This window comes from Athene cunicularia, assembly GCF_003259725.1.
Source record: "Athene cunicularia isolate RWA chromosome 2 unlocalized genomic scaffold, athCun1 chr2_part2, whole genome shotgun sequence".
NCBI lineage: Eukaryota > Metazoa > Chordata > Aves > Strigiformes > Strigidae > Athene > Athene cunicularia.
Window position 1 is genome coordinate 946,885 of NW_020799096.1, and position 17,562 is coordinate 964,446.

A 17,562-nucleotide genomic window follows, 5' to 3' on the forward strand; every position below is an offset into this window, starting at 1 on the left:
AGGCTGCCAAAGTCTCTGTGAGCGGGCCCAGCCTTATATACCCCAAAATCAGCAAGCCAGAACAGCTGACACCTTTGTTTTGAGTGGAAAATTTCTGGTTTCATTCTGCTGATGGATTCCACCCAAAGCCTGGCCAGGGCTCAGGGGGGGAAACCAAGGGAGTTTCTAACAAGGCCAAATACGTGGGTTCTCAGCCTTGAACAAGGCTAAACAAGGGAAGTTGGGTACATTCTCTCAGCGTTTTGTCCTCACTACTGATTATATTCTAAGCTGCATCTCTCACTAGTGAGCTTACATACTTTGTTAATGATTACATAACAAGTTAGCAGCTTCGGCTTGGGGCCTGTTGTTCAGGCTTCAGTATTTCAATGCTTTAGCACTTTTTACATCAGCATAAGTGGGTTGTTATAACTTAGTACAATACCTACTATCACAGTGGTTATCACTTTTAAAATATACAGGATTCATCTATAGGTCAACTCCGGCTTGGGCCTGTTGTCCAAGCCTTAGCACTTCAACCCCCTCTGCTGGCCCCACCCCACCCACTGCTTTTGGTCCCTTGACTTATTTTTCAGAGAGCACAGTCTAGAATTCATCCTCATCAGGAGCACATCATCCAACTGGGGTTTTACTGCATTCACCAGGTTTCTCTTAATCACCTGCAAAACAGAATGCTGCCAGTCATTGACATGCCAACCCATACCAACCTCTACCACAGTGACACCCTGCTCAGATGATCTGCACGATTCCTGGTAACCATATGTTGTGTCCCCCCATCTCCCATGGAAGCCAAAAAACTGGAGAAATACAGAAACCATACTACTCAGAAATGATCGCTTACTTGGCAGCTCCCAGCCTGCCGCTCCTCTCTTCCACTGGTTCACCTCAAATCCTCTGCTGTTTGAGCAGAGACCTCACAATGCCTGCAAAAGCAAAGAGAAGTGGTTGCTTGAATTTCCACATGATCCTCAACAATTCAGGTTCGAGCAGACTGCTTAATGACTCTCACCTTTTCTCAAACTGCTTGTGGATGTGTAGCATCAACCCTCATGGAAGGAGTGCGGCACTTGCAAAAAAAAAAACCAACAAACCCACAGAGGAAAAAACTTGGGGTGAGATGCCACCCTGATTCTCAGCTTGTTCATAGTGCCTCCTCTCCCTGCTCATTTACCTCAGTTGCTCAGAGCTGGATTCTTCCATCTGCTGTGCCGAGGCTCGGTCGCCACCTGTAGAACTCAAAGCAATATTATGACACCTCAAAAACCTGCTGCTTCAGCTCACCGGTCAGCACTCACCTTGCCATAGTCCAAGGCTGTAGATATCCCACTTCACACATCAATTCACACCTAGAAAATAAAACCAAAAGAGCATAAGCCTATCAGAACCACTAGTCACACAGACCCTCCGACATCTTCTGTCATCCTTTGGGAAGCAGCTTCTCACTTTGCATCTTAACAACCCAAACCACGTAAGGCAAGTCACCTCTTTGTTAACCTAGAGTTTTACGAGACTGAAGGTTTGTCTTCCATTTCCATCTCCCTTCCATCTCCCTACTGCTAAAATGCCCAAAACCCTAAATGTTGAGCCCCATATACAACATAAGACTCATTCAAGGTTCAACTCACTCAACTACCACACAAACTGCCACTCCTAGCAAGCCAGAGTCCAGCCTCCAGCATCTGCCAAACAGAAGGAAAATAACTCTGTGGCAGCTGTCTACAGGTACTTGCCTGGAGATGGACTGTATAGTCTTTGCCAAAAGCTTCTGTGCAGATCAATGTATTATTACACAACTACAAAACTATGCTCCCATTGTCTTTACTATGGCTACACCTCTGGGCAGGACAAGTCCAACCCTGACACAGAACCACAGACAGACACCACAAGTGATGTGACCGTAAAACAAGAGAAGACCACGAGTGAGAAGAACAACGACTGTAGGGAAGATGCTGCCAGCAGAGAAGCCTTACGGCACCACAGTGGCACAATGGCATCGGAGCGGCCCCGAAATGAGAGACAACCGCTGCAGACGGTGAGACAATGTTACCATTGAAACCAGAACGATTGATCCATGAGAAGCCGGGCTTTAAGACCTAAGACATGGGGATTAAACCGCAGGAGATAACCACATGCCAAAACAAGTCTCAACAGCAGAGCTGCAGGTGTCACCTAGCTCAGCCCTGCAAGAGATGACTGCTCAAGAACATCCTTGATGCAACATGCACCAGATGGATCCATGCTTCAGGTTATAATTGCAAGAGAAGGGCTTAACAGGCACCATGCCAATGAGACAATGTACTCAAGACCCTTGGGAGGACTACTGAGGTGTCCTGATGATCACAAAGAGCTATGGAGACATCAAGACCTGAGGACAGCATAGTATAAGATACAGAAGACAGAAGACACAAACTACACAATGACACAGACACAGGCTGGAACTGCCCTGCCTGCCACATGGTAGTCAGTGCTCTAAAGTAACTCACTCCCTTTATGGCCACAAAGGGCACTGCTCCAGGACAGTCCTCTCCCCTACACTACCTTGAAAAGTCCTTCCTGAAATTCCCAACCCTGTCCCTTCCTCCCAGACCCTTCCCAGCCCTGCTCTTTCAACTTAGCTTTTAGAGATCTGGGGGCTCTGAATCCATCTTCCACAACAACCATATTGGCTATCCGGGATGTTTCTGAGTCACCAGGTTCCTCTGCATCATCTGCAAAACATCCACAAACAGCACAAGCGGCCAGCTTCATGTCAGCCAACGCCAACCTCTTCCATGACACCCCCTTCAGAAGCGCCGCTCACCTCCTCATTCCACAGTCAGACACTGCGGCTGTTATCACTTGCTGGTACCTAAGAAACCAAGAGATACAAAATCGCTGTTGCCCTTCTGACAAGTCACCTGACCCTGCTCCTCCTTGCTACCTCCCCAGCTCACCTCAAACACTCATCCAACTCCAAAGGCTGCCTGCACAGCACCCACAAAACCAAAGAGAAACACTTCGCTTAGATGCCATGGGATACTTTTCTCTTAAACACAGACCCTGCCGACACTGTCTCACCTTCTTGGACCCCTCATCAAGCATGTGACTTCATCCTTCTAAGGCTACGTGTGTCTCCTGCAACAACCACAGTAGCACTTGGTGGGATACTGCCCAAAACTAAATCCTGCCCACACCAATAACCCCCTCCCACTCCTTTACCTTGTGTTCTCACCCACCCCACCTCTGCTGGTCACGGGTTCTCCTGTGGAGGCTTAGGTACCACCCGTAAGACACCAAACACCAAGGGATGCTTCTAACTTCACCAATAATACAACACCTGAAAAATAACTGCTACTTCAGCACAGTAGTTGTGATTTCTTCATTGATGTTATGGCAACAGTTGCAACCCATCTTTTTTGAGAGTAGCTATACGGTCATCTTTAATGGCTCTGGTTAGGCTCAGGTACCGAGCAATAGCACAGCACTCTGTACCACATGGCTCAGGCACTGAAGAACAGCACTGCAAGCCCTGCACCATATGGTCGGTAGTCAGGAGAACAGCACAGCACTCGTTGTGCCACACAGTTCTGTATTCAGGAGCCCTTGCACCACATTCCTCTTGGGATCCGCAACTGTGTTCCAAACAGGCTGTTGTCAGGTACCTTACTGTCCATGTCCCTGATGACAATGTTGAGACAATGCTGATCTTCTGGCTGACTCTTACACCACCCCGTGGCTCAACATGGTCATCAGGACATCAGGGTGTCAGGACTGCATGGTGGTAGCATAATAATGAAGAAGAAGAAACGGAAAAGAAAGAGAGAGAGAGAGGGGGAGAGGAAGAGAAGAAAGAAAGGAAACAACAGTGAACACACAATTTACAAAAGTTAAATTGTTGAAACAAATACAATCAAAGCTGCTTATATTAAAAAAAAAAATAAAAAAAGGTTTTTAAAACATCAATTGATTTGGGAATATCCACGTAGGATGGGACGTCAAGCATATTATATAAGTTCAATACAGACATCAAATGTGTTAACTGATTCATCATGCTCTAGGTTATGATATACAATACTGCTGACAAAACCAAATTGATCAAAACTAATATCAAGAGAACCACGATGGGGTGATACAACTTGTTAAGGATGCCTGCAGTAGTAGGCGACCATCTGAAAAATGTGTTCCACTGAAGGGCTCAAACCAATGAATTTCTGATTAAGACTAAACTGTGATCCATGAAAATTTTGCTTGTGTTTGTTTCACAAGGTCTCGACTGTTTTCCCTTGGCCTCTTTGTCTGTCTAGACAAAAGTAGAATGCTCCCTGTATAACTCACTGATAATGGATTCAAAGCCTTCACTGGGCACTTGGGCAAACTAAGATAAGGGGAACTCAAACAAAAGGACACAGAGATCCTATCTAGGGAGGATGATCTTGCCGATTTAGGAAGAAGACATCTGGACTCTACTTCAGAGCGCATGGTCTGGAAAGAGCAGACACCGTGAAGAAGATCACTTACTTCTCCTCTTGACCACCAAAGACTCTCACCCTATTTTCACTAGGCATGCTCAGACTATGTAAACGAATTCTGGGAACTCATTGTCATAAGACAGCCCTTTCCAGGTAATCTAATGAATATGTATGATTTGTGTGTATGTAAACTGACGTTCCTTGCTAGTTCTTGGGAGCCCTTATGGTGGAGAATCCCCAGGACAACCCCAGTGCTGCTACTAAAGAATACCGGCTTAACAATTATATTGGATTCTGACTGTTGATTTCTTCGTTTCACCACCATTTATATTCTGCATTCTTTTGCACTCTTTCCAAAACTTGGTGTATTTCTTTCACATTATGATGAACAGTTTTTAAGGTTTTCTGCCCATTTTCCCTATTTTTTTTTTTCAAAATCTCAATCAAATCCTTGTGTTGTAGTAATTGTTTTACCAAAGTGAGATTCATCCCAATGGGTGCAGGCAGCAGTTCATAAATCATTGTGTAATTAGATTGCAAAAGCTGGTGAGACGTGACTGGGGCTATACGATTAAAGCTCAAGATACTTGCTTAGATACTGAACAAAATATTTTGAGTTTTAATCGCATTGCCTTCACAGATAAATGTTCTCACACAATGCAAGATTCCAAATTGACAGTTTGCCATTTTTCATCCACCTTTAGGGCCCATACTCTATGCTCAAAAGGCTATAGTTCCGTTACGCAATGATGGGAAAAACTGAATGTAAAATGGCATTGTATATGGTAAGCACAAATGCTGTAGCTGTGTTTATGACAGGGTCATAGGTAAAGTTTACCAGATTCCACCAGGACTGGAGTTTCTTTTAAATCAGTGACACTGTCCCCTCCAAATTGCTTACTGAAACAATCTAGGCCTGTCTATTAATCCGCTTCTTATATGTAGCCTGGAAATAGCTTTGAGGAACGTGAACTATTAATTGTATTGATCCTCATTTGGCTTTTTATATCACTGGTGTTTTCCCCAGATAAGTATTCTTTGCTCTAAAGGTTTTGTTAGACCAAAATCTCACCTGCCAGCGCCAGACTCTGGGATGGAGGTTCCACAGCATTTGCATTTTGTGATCTATCCCTTGTTCTGACAGAAATATGTTTGGCTTTAAGTCACTTGCTCTTATTCTATAAATTAAAACAATAATTAAACCCTCTTTGTCTTATACATGGCATTAAATGTAAATTTTTTGCTCCTACTTGTCCACCTGGTATCGCTCCAATTTATTAAGCCCATTAATTCCTTCTAAAATACCTAAACCAATTAAAATATTTTGTATTATTTTCTTTACCACTAAAAATTTCTGAGAGGCACAAGACAAATCTCGTTTTGTTTGGGTGATATTAAGATTCTGTATGTTGTAATGTGGATGAGGGTAAGGCACAGTTTTTTCCAATCCAAGTTAGAGGAGCTATCACTGGTGGGAGGTATTATTTAGTGTGCCTGACAGTCTAGGCTTTAGATTTTAATAGCTACTGAAATCTTCCTTATTCTCCCACCTTCCTCATCAAACATTGATACCGCATTTCACATTTTGTATTTTACTTATCTGATAGCTTTCCCAGTTTTTGATTCTAGACAGCAGGACACATAAGACTGTCACTTCTTAGAACAGTGCCAATAATTGTAGGAAAGCATGATGACACTTGCAGAAAAGGTTACAAGCCTTGCTTGCTTGTAAGTCTTCCAAATATCAGTCTTATTAAGAAGCTCAGAGGAGGTGTATCTTCCACTCTAAGTTACCACATTTTAAATAAACTCTAGACATACAGAATTCACGAGAAAATCGACAGGTTTCTTTACTCTGATTGTTGTCTTTTCCATTTAATAATGGTAATAACCAAGGTAAAATATACCAAACAGCATTCTCATTATTTCTACCAACTTCTTTTTCCTTTCCCCCCTTGCACCCCATGGGAAAGGGATGATTTTCTATTTTATTTTAAATCACAGCAGAAGTCCAAATTATATCCTTTTTGCATACATTTTGACCCTGATGTGTAAGTTTGACACTTTGAGATGCAAGCAATACAGCATCTGCCAAACAGAAATCTTTTTCTAAACTTTTTTTTTTTCCCTACTCCACAATGCAGAAAGCAACAACCACACTGTAGTTTAATTATACATTAGCACCATAGTGTACATGTAGAAATAAAATAATGAAGTTGCAACTGATTTCATGTTTTAGCAAATTTACCACCAATTTTTAAAAAAACCCTACTAAATGTTTATTTGTCCATTCCCATTCTGTTATTTCCAAACATAAGGGCTTACGTCCACCCTGATGCTTTAACAACATGCAAAGAAGACAATTTAGCTTTTTTAAAAAATCATTTTATATAATTATACAACTTGAAGTTGCAATTCTTAAAATAAAAATAGACCATTGTAGGTTTTTTTGTGCATGAATATCTTCTATTATTTGAGGCATAGCCTTTCCACCTTCAGTGCTGTAATAGCCTTTGGTTTGCTGTTCTTACCTCTTGGAGCAAGCTGGCTTTTGGGGACCCTGCTTATTGTTAGTAGAAGAGCATATAATTAGTACAGCTGTCTGGAACAAAAAGAGGAATAAAAAGCCTGAAGACACTTGTTCTAGTTTGAAAGTTGAAATTCATATATAATTTTTAAAGAGTTCTCGAGAAGAATGGTGAATTTATGACCGAGTATTCTCTTTTTCACAAAACTCAAAGACGGTTTTACCCAGCTCTGATAAATATCCAGCAAAACAGTGTCAACTTTTCCTTAACTGTGTCTCAGAAGAGACAGATTATTTTCTCTTTAGAAACATATCTAACAAGCAGTTCTGGTTAAAAATCTCTCATACTTATTCATAAAGCCCAAATCTAAAAGACGGTATATGTGCCATGTTTTTATGCCTAGTACCTACCAACATTTAAATACTGCACTTGACTGTGCCTTGCATTTCCTACACAGATGCTTCTCTTGTTCTCCTTAGTGACTTTTGTTAAAACTTAATTGTCTTTTTTTGACAAGAGTTTAACTGTGGAGTTTCCTAGCTGGTGTGGTGGTAAAGCCCCTGGGAGAACGCAGGCATGCAAAATCATCTGGATGCTTTCCATTTACTAAACGTGCGGGCTAAGTTCACACATACAATGGACTGGAAACAGCTGTGACAGGTTGGAGTCTCTTTACCGGTCTTTCACACCCAACCTGCATGCACATAGTGGCATTCACCAGAGATTTCAAGATCTTACTGCTGGGCTGAGTTGTCACACATCTAAAAGCCTGTCAACCAATTAAATACAACATTTTTCTGTACATATTAAGTGGAGGTAGCTGGGAAAAATCAGGTAGCCCTAGAGTTTCCCCTTCCCACTTCTCAGATGACGGTGACCTTTACCAAAATACCCTTATGAGTATACACTTCAAACGGAAAATAAAAGAATGGATTATGTTCTTCCTTGCGCCTCCATAAGCGAAGTGGAAAAGAGAACAAAAGCACATTTTGTGTCTAAAAATAGGTAAGTCATTGCATAGAAACACCTGTCCAGGCAGACTAGGAACATCCCCAAGAGACCAGTTTTCAAGGCACCTTTTCCTAAATGCAGAAGGGAAAGGAAAGAAAAAAGTAATAAAAAGGAAGAGGTAAATATACAACATGCATGAACGTTATTGTACAAAGTGTTAAGAAAGGAAGTCAAAGGAGGTGCTTTGATGAACAATGAGGATAAGAGTGAGGTGCAACTAATGAGAATCAGAGGCTACACATGACCCAAAGGCTGTAGGAGCCTTATTGGTCCCAGAGGGGCTGTCACTCTTCTGTAGCATCAGAGATGTTTTCCAACCACACAAGTGTCTGCTCTGAGCTTACATTCTGTCAGAGTACTTTTTGCAATGTTAAATTCTGCTGGTTTTCATATACTTTCCCTAAAACCATGGATTAAGAAAAACTGGGGCTAGAAACAATCAGCGGGAAGATAGTTGTTTCTATCTCTCAGTATACAGTTAAACCATATAGCACATAAATTATTCTCTGATTGATCACATTTTTTGAAAATAGAAGCTGCTTATCTGTGTAATAAGCTTGATTCTAGCTACTTAATCATATAATTGTTTTTCTCCACCACCAAGAAAAGCATTGTTCCAACTTACAGCACAGTTTGTTGTATTTCATATTAGTCCCTCTAGGATAGTCTGCAGTTCACACAGAGCAAATACAACATACTCACACTGTCATACAGAGCTTGATTCTGTCACTTAATCAAACTGGCTTCATTGACTTCGGTGAAAAGAATAGAATCAAATTAATTTTATACATATACATACATACATATATATATATATATACACACACACACTATAGTTATATATGTATTTTAAAAAATCCCAAATCTAGTTACGGTTATTTTAAAAAAAAAAAAAAAAAAAAAAAAAAAAAGTAAAGAAGAGAGAAATCTGATATCACCTACATTTTGTATCACAGTGAAAAAGTTTGCTGGAGTATAAAAGTGCGTGGTAAGGGACATTAAAACATAATAGCACAGTAGGCCAACTTATACCAATTGCTTCGCAGTGGGTCTATTGTCATTCAAGTACAAGTACTAAGTTAAAGGGCAATAAATAGTATATTAGGTCTATTTCTGCAGGCGTTGTAGCTACAGTAATATCTACTGGAATTATTTGTGTTGTTATTAAAATAGATGATATTTTGGTAATAGTGTGCAAAGCAGAAACATGAACAGTTTCTTTCTGAATGAAACATTATCCCACATCTTTTTCTCACTAGGATTTCAGATGAGTGGGCAAATAAATAACAAGGCAGAGAAAACTTTGTCTGCAGAACCAGAGAGGAGGCATCACAGAGGCTCTGCAATAATTGTTACAAAATGCAAACAGGCCCCAGGACACAGCAACTGCAGCTGGAGGGCAGGTGGAAAAGAGAAAGGGGAAAAAAGGCTGAGAGAGAGTGAGAGAGAGAGAAAGATGGAAGAGTGAAACCTTAACACTTTTTGCAAAAGAAATGGTGAGTTTTCAGATGTGCTGAACATCCGTCAGTTCAGAGCATCTGCTAGGAAATGCAAACCTTGATGATGGCATGGTAGCTATTGGTGGTTTTGAGAAGTGCACTAAGTTTATGTTTCACTTTAAAATGTATGAGAGGGGACATACACGAGGAGAGGGTCAAGCCTGCCTGCAACTGCTGAGCAGGAAGAAGGGGATTCCTAATACAGCATGTAGCTGACTGAACCCAGTGCTGCTGTTCCTCTGCAAATCTCTTAGTTTTTGACACTCTTTGTGACCGCCATGGCATACAGATATGCTGTAGCACTCTCCTTTCAAAATCAGTAAGAGAAACAAACCCAAAGGCTAGATCTTAACTTTTAGGCTTTCCAGCATCACAGGTGCAGCAGAGAGAAAGCTTCTATTAGTGAAGGAGGCTCAAAGTTTCAGTTAGCTGAACTTGAACATTTTTTTGCTAGTAACCTGTGGCTATAATATTATGCATGGATCACAACTTAGATTTTAATTTGTCTACCTGCAAAAGATTGATGAGAGTTGTCATCAGTAAGGAAGAAAAATTGTTCTGATTCTGGATAAGTGTACAGCAAATCTTGAGATTTCCTGAGAAATGTATCATTTTCTCACCATTTAAGGTCATATATTTAATCCAAGAATACGCTAAATCTTAAACTGCAGCATAAGGAAAAGAATTGGTAATTTGCTCAATGACTCAGAACAACCGAAGGAAGCACTGAATATTGCGTATTTGATTATTATTTTTTTAAAAAATAAAGATGGCAATACACAATAGTAAAGACATATTAAAAGAAAACAGTAAGACCTACCTTGTGCTTAGAAAAGCAAGTTTTAGACTGAGTCCAAGCTGCAGCTAACATAAATTTTGCAAAATAGAAGCACGGCTACCTTACCTCTACAGAAGCCACAAAATTTACTGTCTCTCCTCACCCAGACATTTGTCATCAGAGACATCCCTCACTCTGCGTCTCCACGTTGCCATCATCCCCGCAGAACCTACAAACTGGCAAGGTAAGGATCTGTGGTGTCTCTTCCTTGCAGTGGGCCATGCTTTGTCACAGGCATCTGACAAGCCTACAGATGATTATCAGGAATAGGAAGGTAAATCTGGAGAATAAAATCTCCAGCAGACAAGAAGAGACTGACTAAGCTGGAGGGTGAATAGCACTCAACAGAGCTGCACAAGGGTGAAGGGGTTGTTTCAGCAACACTGCTAAGGATGACAGCAGGCATTACAAAACAACACATGGAGGTGTCTAATGCTCTTGGTCTGCAAGAGAGGCAGGCGTCTCAAAACTGCCTTTTGTTCATCCTCAGCATAAACACTCACCTCTGAATTTGCAGTCGGGTAGAAATTCTGAAGGGAGTAAACAAAAGAATACAATGACAAGCATTTTCAACAGCAAAATGACTTGAAGTGTTTTATATTTGTGAGTATAGACTTATTTTCCTGGGGTCTTTACAACTCATCCCATGATATAAAAAGCAAAGGAAGCATCCCATCCTCCTTGACTTGAACAGTATTTCAGTTCTGTGTTTTATTCTCACAGTAAACAGCTGCTTAATCCAATCAACCCTGGCTGATTAAATCCACTTCTATAGGGCAAAAATTTTCACAAATCTAAAAATAACCTTCACCTGACACTTACAGGCACAGTAGTGTGTCTTAGGATATTCTCTTTTCAAGGAAGTGATTTGGTATTAGATTTATCCATCATTAACCCATAACTGTTTGCTATGTAGAAATGTACATTCTTTAACCAGTTGTGTCTCTAATATAGCTATATATAGAAAGTACCAAACATGTGAAATTAAATTTGTAACTCTTAATAGTAGGCTAAAATTAGCATAACCTTACTCTTTTCACAAGCTGAAATACGTGAGCTGGCCCCATTAGAAAGTGAGGGAAAAACTAAAAAATGAACAAGCAGCAAGAGCAAAATTCTCAATATCTGAAGATATTTGGTCTTTGTATATGATGTCAGGGACACGAGGCATCTGTTTTCCTTCAAGCATTGGGAAATAACATTTATCAGCCACTTTCAGGTATTGCTTGCTGTTATGAAATGGCTTTTATTAGTCCAAAGATTAGAAACTGTAACCAACACAGCTATGGCAGAGTCTGCAATCTTGCTTTATCTGCTCTCTTCAAACTGAAATCCCAAAAAGCCACTGACCTTCACAGACTATGGGCAGAAAGCTCAGATGCTCAACTCATATGCCACAGAGCAAGCAGCACAGGGAAACAACGAGCTCTTAACATCTCCTACAACAGAGAGAACAAATTTCAAGGGTGGATTTTTAGTGCTCTGGGGTCAGGTCACTGGAGGTCTCTTGACCAGAGCGTAAGGTACAACAAAAAGTAGCCAACCAAATACTGCAAAATACTTTTAACAGTGGCTTTTCAGATAAGGTTTTTAATGAGATGTATGGATAGCTACTCATTCGTCTCTTGTCAGAATGAAGCCACTTCTTCTGTTGTGGCTAATTGCTTCCAACCGTAATGTCCAGCATAGTGTTGCAAAAGCACGGAAAAGCTGGGATTTTAAAGAAAAGGAATTATGTCCCTACTTAAAATGAAAGGAGTTGTAAGGGTATATATAACCTTTTTGTATTTAAAAAAACCCAAAACAACAAACTAACAAATACTAGTCACCAGGGGAAAATATTATAACTGTTCATAATAGAAGACCAAATCCTGAAATGTTTGTTCGCTCTTTTTTCATCCTCACTCAGACAAAGCTGCCATTTAACACTAATGATCTGAAAGGTCCTGTTGCCTTCATAGTGAATATTTCCCTTTCATAGCTCCTCGCTTGCCCCTGTAATAAATCACAAAGTTAGCATTTTTGTCTATCTACATTCATAGCTATAGATATTAAAAAAAAACAGTAAGTGGAGCTGGACAAGTCATTTGTGTAGAGCAATCACAAGGACCAGCATTTGCTGCTAATGGGAATTCGTAAATAACTGCTTGACATAATTGGCAATTATTCGTAATTCAAAGGGACCAGACTGAAATCAAGTGGAAGGGAGAGGTCTCTATGGGAGTGTCTACAACTAAATGAATTGTTTACAGGAGACTTTAAATTATCACAGTGTCACAAGTTTTTTTTAGACTGGAAAATACAGTTGCTTGGAGATCAGTATCAATGTATGAGAATGCATCGTTTTGTGATGAAACTATGTTTTAGAAAAATTACATTTTGATTAAGTTGAGCCATTTTGTCTTAGATATCTAACTTTAAAATACTTTTTCAAAAATACAGCATTTCATAAGAGAACAAAAGCTTTTTGATTCATCGAAATGCAACACGTTATTTAATCCGGTTATGAAGTGCTTTTTTTTTTTTTGTTTTTGTTCAAAATGACTGAACTTTGGGACAAATATTCCAATTTTCAGCCAGTACTCATTGTGACAGAACAGCAACTACGTGTACGTGCATTACCTGATCAATGTCAACAGAAGACATTAGCACTTCTAATGTCAGGTTGGTCACTTATTCAAGCTCTAGTTTCTCCTTAAGCAGTAAGCATGGTAGAGTCACGTCAGAGTCACACCAGAGTAGACAAACTAGAGTTTGTCCTTAAAACCAGGAATTTTCTTCCTGCAAGTACATGAATGTGATTTTACTTGACAAAATGCAAGTCAGCTTGCTGTAATACTAATGAGTTTGCATTTAACTATTACCCTTGTAAAGTTCTTCATGATGATGTATTAATTTGTTAAACATGTGAAGGACCCAAGACAAATGTGACTACTTTTAGGCAACTTTAACCCATGTTAGTTCTAAGCCCCATGAATAAATTTTCATTACTAGTTTAAAAATTGTCCTTTTTATTATATATGAACAGCATTCTTCTCCCTATTTCCAATTTCTTTAGGATAGGAAGCCAGACCTCAAGAGAGGCTCTAGACAATTTTTTTTTTTTTTTTGTTAAATAAATATTAGATTGTTGAGAACTATTAAATAGTTAACTGGAGAGAGGTTCGTTCTTACAGACATATAAATGTAGAGCATTGATTTACAGCCGTCATCTGCTGTACTCTATCTTTCAAATCAACTTTGTCACGTCCTTTAAATTTGCACTACAAATTCATACTATTACCCACTTTGCTGAAGCAGTTAGCCAATATGGCCTGGCAAAGTTGTTCCTGTTAAGATGAAAAATAGATTATAGAAGTCAGGTATATCATTTGGTGTAATCTTGTTTATTTACAGAAAATAAGCACAAAGTGCAGGTTCCTTGAGCAGGGTAGGAAAAACAAACAGCAGGTAGTTCAACATCTCAGAAAAACTTATATCTTCCACCCAGGCAAGCTCCATGGTTCAAGGAGTCTCTTTCTCCATTTCCCCACAAGATGATTCTCTTGTTTCCTTCCTTGATGTCCTCTGCCCCCAGAATCATCAGCATTCAAAATGTCCAAGGTCTGCTAAGCCATTGGTTCACTGCAGTTTAGTTTTAAGAGAGGCAGCTGCTACTCAGAATTCACAGAATCACAGAATGGTTTGGGTTGGAAGGGACCTTAAAGATCATCAAATTCCAACCCCCTGCCATGGGCAGGGACACCTTCCACTAGCCCAGGTTGGTCAAACCTGTCCTTGAACACTTCCAGGGAGGGGGCAGTCACAACCTCTCTGGGCAACCTGTTGCAGAGTCATGCCACCCTTACAATAAAGAATTAACTCCTTAAATGTCTCAATTTCTCTCAAATTCCTTAACTGATTATTCACTCCTTTTTTTTTAAAAAAAAAAAAAAAAAAATTTCAAAATCAAGAACACATCTTCCTTTTTGCTGACTTGCAGAGCAAGGTGGATGCCATTTTAAATCTCTGACAATATTCATGTAGCAGTGTTTCTACTATGGCGGTGTCTGGCTCTGCTCTGCAGTTCCCTTTACAGACTTTTCCCCTGATTTTTTTTCAGTTCCTAGCTTGAAAATTAGTTGAAATTAAAGTCTATGATAGACATCTGCTCTACATGATCTCTATTTTAACTGATTAGCATTACTTCATAGGAAGTATTAACTACAACAGCCTACCTATATAAAATATTTCCTTACAGAATCAGGAACAAAACTTGGAAGGCTGGTCAAAAAAATCCCACGAACCCAAAAAAATTCCCCAAAAAAACACCAAAGGAAAAAAAAAAAAAAAGAAAAGAAAAAGAAAAGCCCAATAACCTAACCCCAAACCCCTCTACAACTTCTGTTAATTCAAATTGTTAATTTGATGCACCAAAGGTAGAAAATATAGCTAAAAGAAACTTGGAGGTGAAGGTTCAGTAAAAGACAGATAACGTGGGAAGACAAGATGAAGTAGATAGATAGGAAGTGTGGAATTTAACCAAATCAGAGCTACAGAAAACAGAGCAAAGATGGTCAGAAAGACAGAGTACACAGTCAAGGATCTGGATCAAGTAGTAAGAGAATTTAAAAAAAAAAAAAAGTCTACTGATGAAGTGAGAAAATAAGAAATAGGGTAGCAGGAGAAGTTGATAAGGGAATGAAAACTTCTGAAGGCAATGGAAGAGATGTGAATGAACTGCAAGACTAAGAAGAGAACATGCAAGAGCAGCAAAGGAAAAAAATCTCTGGGTAGCAAAAGCACAAAACTTGTTGCTGAAGTGAGAGACATGAGTATTGGTGACTAGTGATGTAAGTGAGCTTATGAAACCAGGTATGGACAAAACATTGACAGGTAGGGGAGAAAGAAAAAGCAACATAGACAAGAGTAAACAAAATGATAAATTAATGGATTTTATGTTTTATGGGATGTGAGACATCCCTCAGTTTATCTCTACACTGAAAGGCGATACACTTGTTTACTGTGAGGAACAAGGGCACAACATGGTTCCTATTGTAGGTTTTTTACAGGAAAAAAAATTGAGAAACCCTGCATGACTTTCTGTAAATGGTTCTTGCCTGCCTGATGTCTGCAGCAGTTCATGTAAGATTTATAGTAAATACATAAAGAGTTATCAAAAAAAAAAAAAAAGGAAAATTGAAATGATCAATACTATTTAGAATAATTTTTCCTTCCAGACTGGACAGATTGTCTCAGTCTTTCTTTTTTTTTATTATTTTAAATAGTCTACTGCACTGTTATTACTGCTTTGCATAACCAAGGATTTAAATAATCAGGAAAAAGCATACAGTTATAACTCGAAGAAGCATTTACACAACTGAAAGCCTTCTGCAAGGTGTTCACAGAGTCAGTTTAGATATCATTTTGAATATGTAAATAACAATTTGTACAGGAAACATGCCCTTTATAGACACGTAGGCTCTCACATTATGGCCAGTCTGTAAAACATGGGACTTGAATTTGATTTTCTAGAAATGTACTTTGCACCTCAAAAAGAAATAAACATTCATGTAGTAAGAACTAATTGATTGCCCTTTTTTTTTTTTTTTTGAATTGCTATTTGTATAAAAGACATTTTTGTCTTTTAATACAAGAGATGAAGATGAAATTACATCCCTTGACTCTTGACAAATTACAGTAAGCTCACAAGGCTGACAGAACCAAAAGGAAACAAAAATAAACCAAAAAAGTCCTTACCAGAACCAATTCCAGTTGATGAATGACTAAACATGAAGAACAGTCTCAGCTGGAGAGAACAAGTTAAATTAAGGAAGGGAAGCACAGGTGCTTTTTAGTAGGAAAGGAGAATTCTTCAGGTATGTAGCCCAAAGATGGTGTTAAATTTTGTTTCCAAAAAAAGAACATTCCCAGACTGTGAATGGCTCTTAGGTGTAGTGAGACGCCTGGAGGAAATAAAAATGTTTTGGTTTAAAATCCTTTCCTGAAGAGAAGAGTTTACCCTGAGCAATTAAGAATCAGCAGTAGATGACTATTCCTGTAATATCTTTGGGTGGTTTTATAACACACCCTGGAGAAAGGCCTTGATATATTAAAATATAGAGATGTGCAGTAATAGCAGTATGGCATCACTATTATTGCAACTATAGAATAAAAGCTGTAAGAGTCTTTCTCTTTCAATTTTTAGTTTACATAGCTAGATATATTGTTTTGCAATTATTCATGCTGGCAAACTAAAGGGAAGCTTTCTTCCTCAGAAAGCTATGACAAAGTGGGATGCACTTTAGGTGATACTGAATGAGATTTCACCTGAAGTCTGAGTCAGAGGAACATGAACTAGGCTCTGCAGGCTTCTACTGTGAAAACAGTCTGCCAGAGAAGAAAAATAGATGCAACGTAATGTAAGAGCCATAAAAATTTTCTTACGTGACTTGACTCTGAAAGCACTCAAGGGAAAAGAAAGCAGATGAATGACACAAGTCAGATGGGCAACACGCTTCTGTCAGGTTTTTCCTGCTTTGTATCAAAAAATGCAAAAAGTGTCAGCACTCTGCTGGAAACCAGTTCTAGCGTTCTCATGATTAGATTTTAATGGATGTGGATCTTAATTTACATAGAAAAATTATGCTGGATTATTTAAACTAAAAGAGGAGTAGAGCTACATCTCTTAATTCACACTCACTGGGCCAACACTTGGTGTGGTTTAAAGAAGTTACTTCCCCCTGTGCAAGGAATAGCCCCACAGAGAGGGTCCACAGGCAGGGCACGTGCCTGCCTTGTCACTCTCAGTGCAAAATCACACCAAATGGCAGTTTAAGCTCCACTGTGATTTGCAGGGGCTGAGTCACAAGCACAGACTCCCTCCTGCTGGCTCTATTGTTAAGACAGTCATGGCTGGAATAAAGACAAGCATTGGGGACTGTAAGGAACTGAAGGAATTAATGCCACAAACATTCATCAACACAGAAAACCTCAAGGACAAGCTGTAGCCTTTGTAATTAGTCTAAGGAACACCACCCAAGGAAGCATGATGTATTAAAGGACACACATCCCCACTCCCTTGAGGTTGTGTGGCCAAACTCCTTAAATAAGCCTCAAAGGGGAGGTTCGCTGGCTCCATTGTGTAAGTCTGATAGGATCCAGGCCTTACTAATGACTTAATCATTGAAGAGGTGATAAAGGCCTGGTAACAGGTGAGCATCCTTCCCTAGAAGGCACCAGAAACCAGATGATTGCCC

The 17,562-nt window shown here is 39.5% G+C and overlaps 1 long non-coding RNA gene across 1 annotated transcript; it reads right to left on the reverse strand.

The window, feature by feature from the left end:
• Window positions 1-523: 523 nt before the first annotated feature.
• On the reverse strand, window positions 524-1,061 carry LOC113477584. The gene is made up of 3 exons (XR_003397929.1): window positions 1,010-1,061; window positions 885-923; window positions 524-659 (listed from the first exon to the last, which is right to left on the reverse strand). It is a non-coding gene; the product is annotated as an uncharacterized LOC113477584 (long non-coding RNA).
• Between the last annotated feature and the right edge of the window lie 16,501 nt (window positions 1,062-17,562).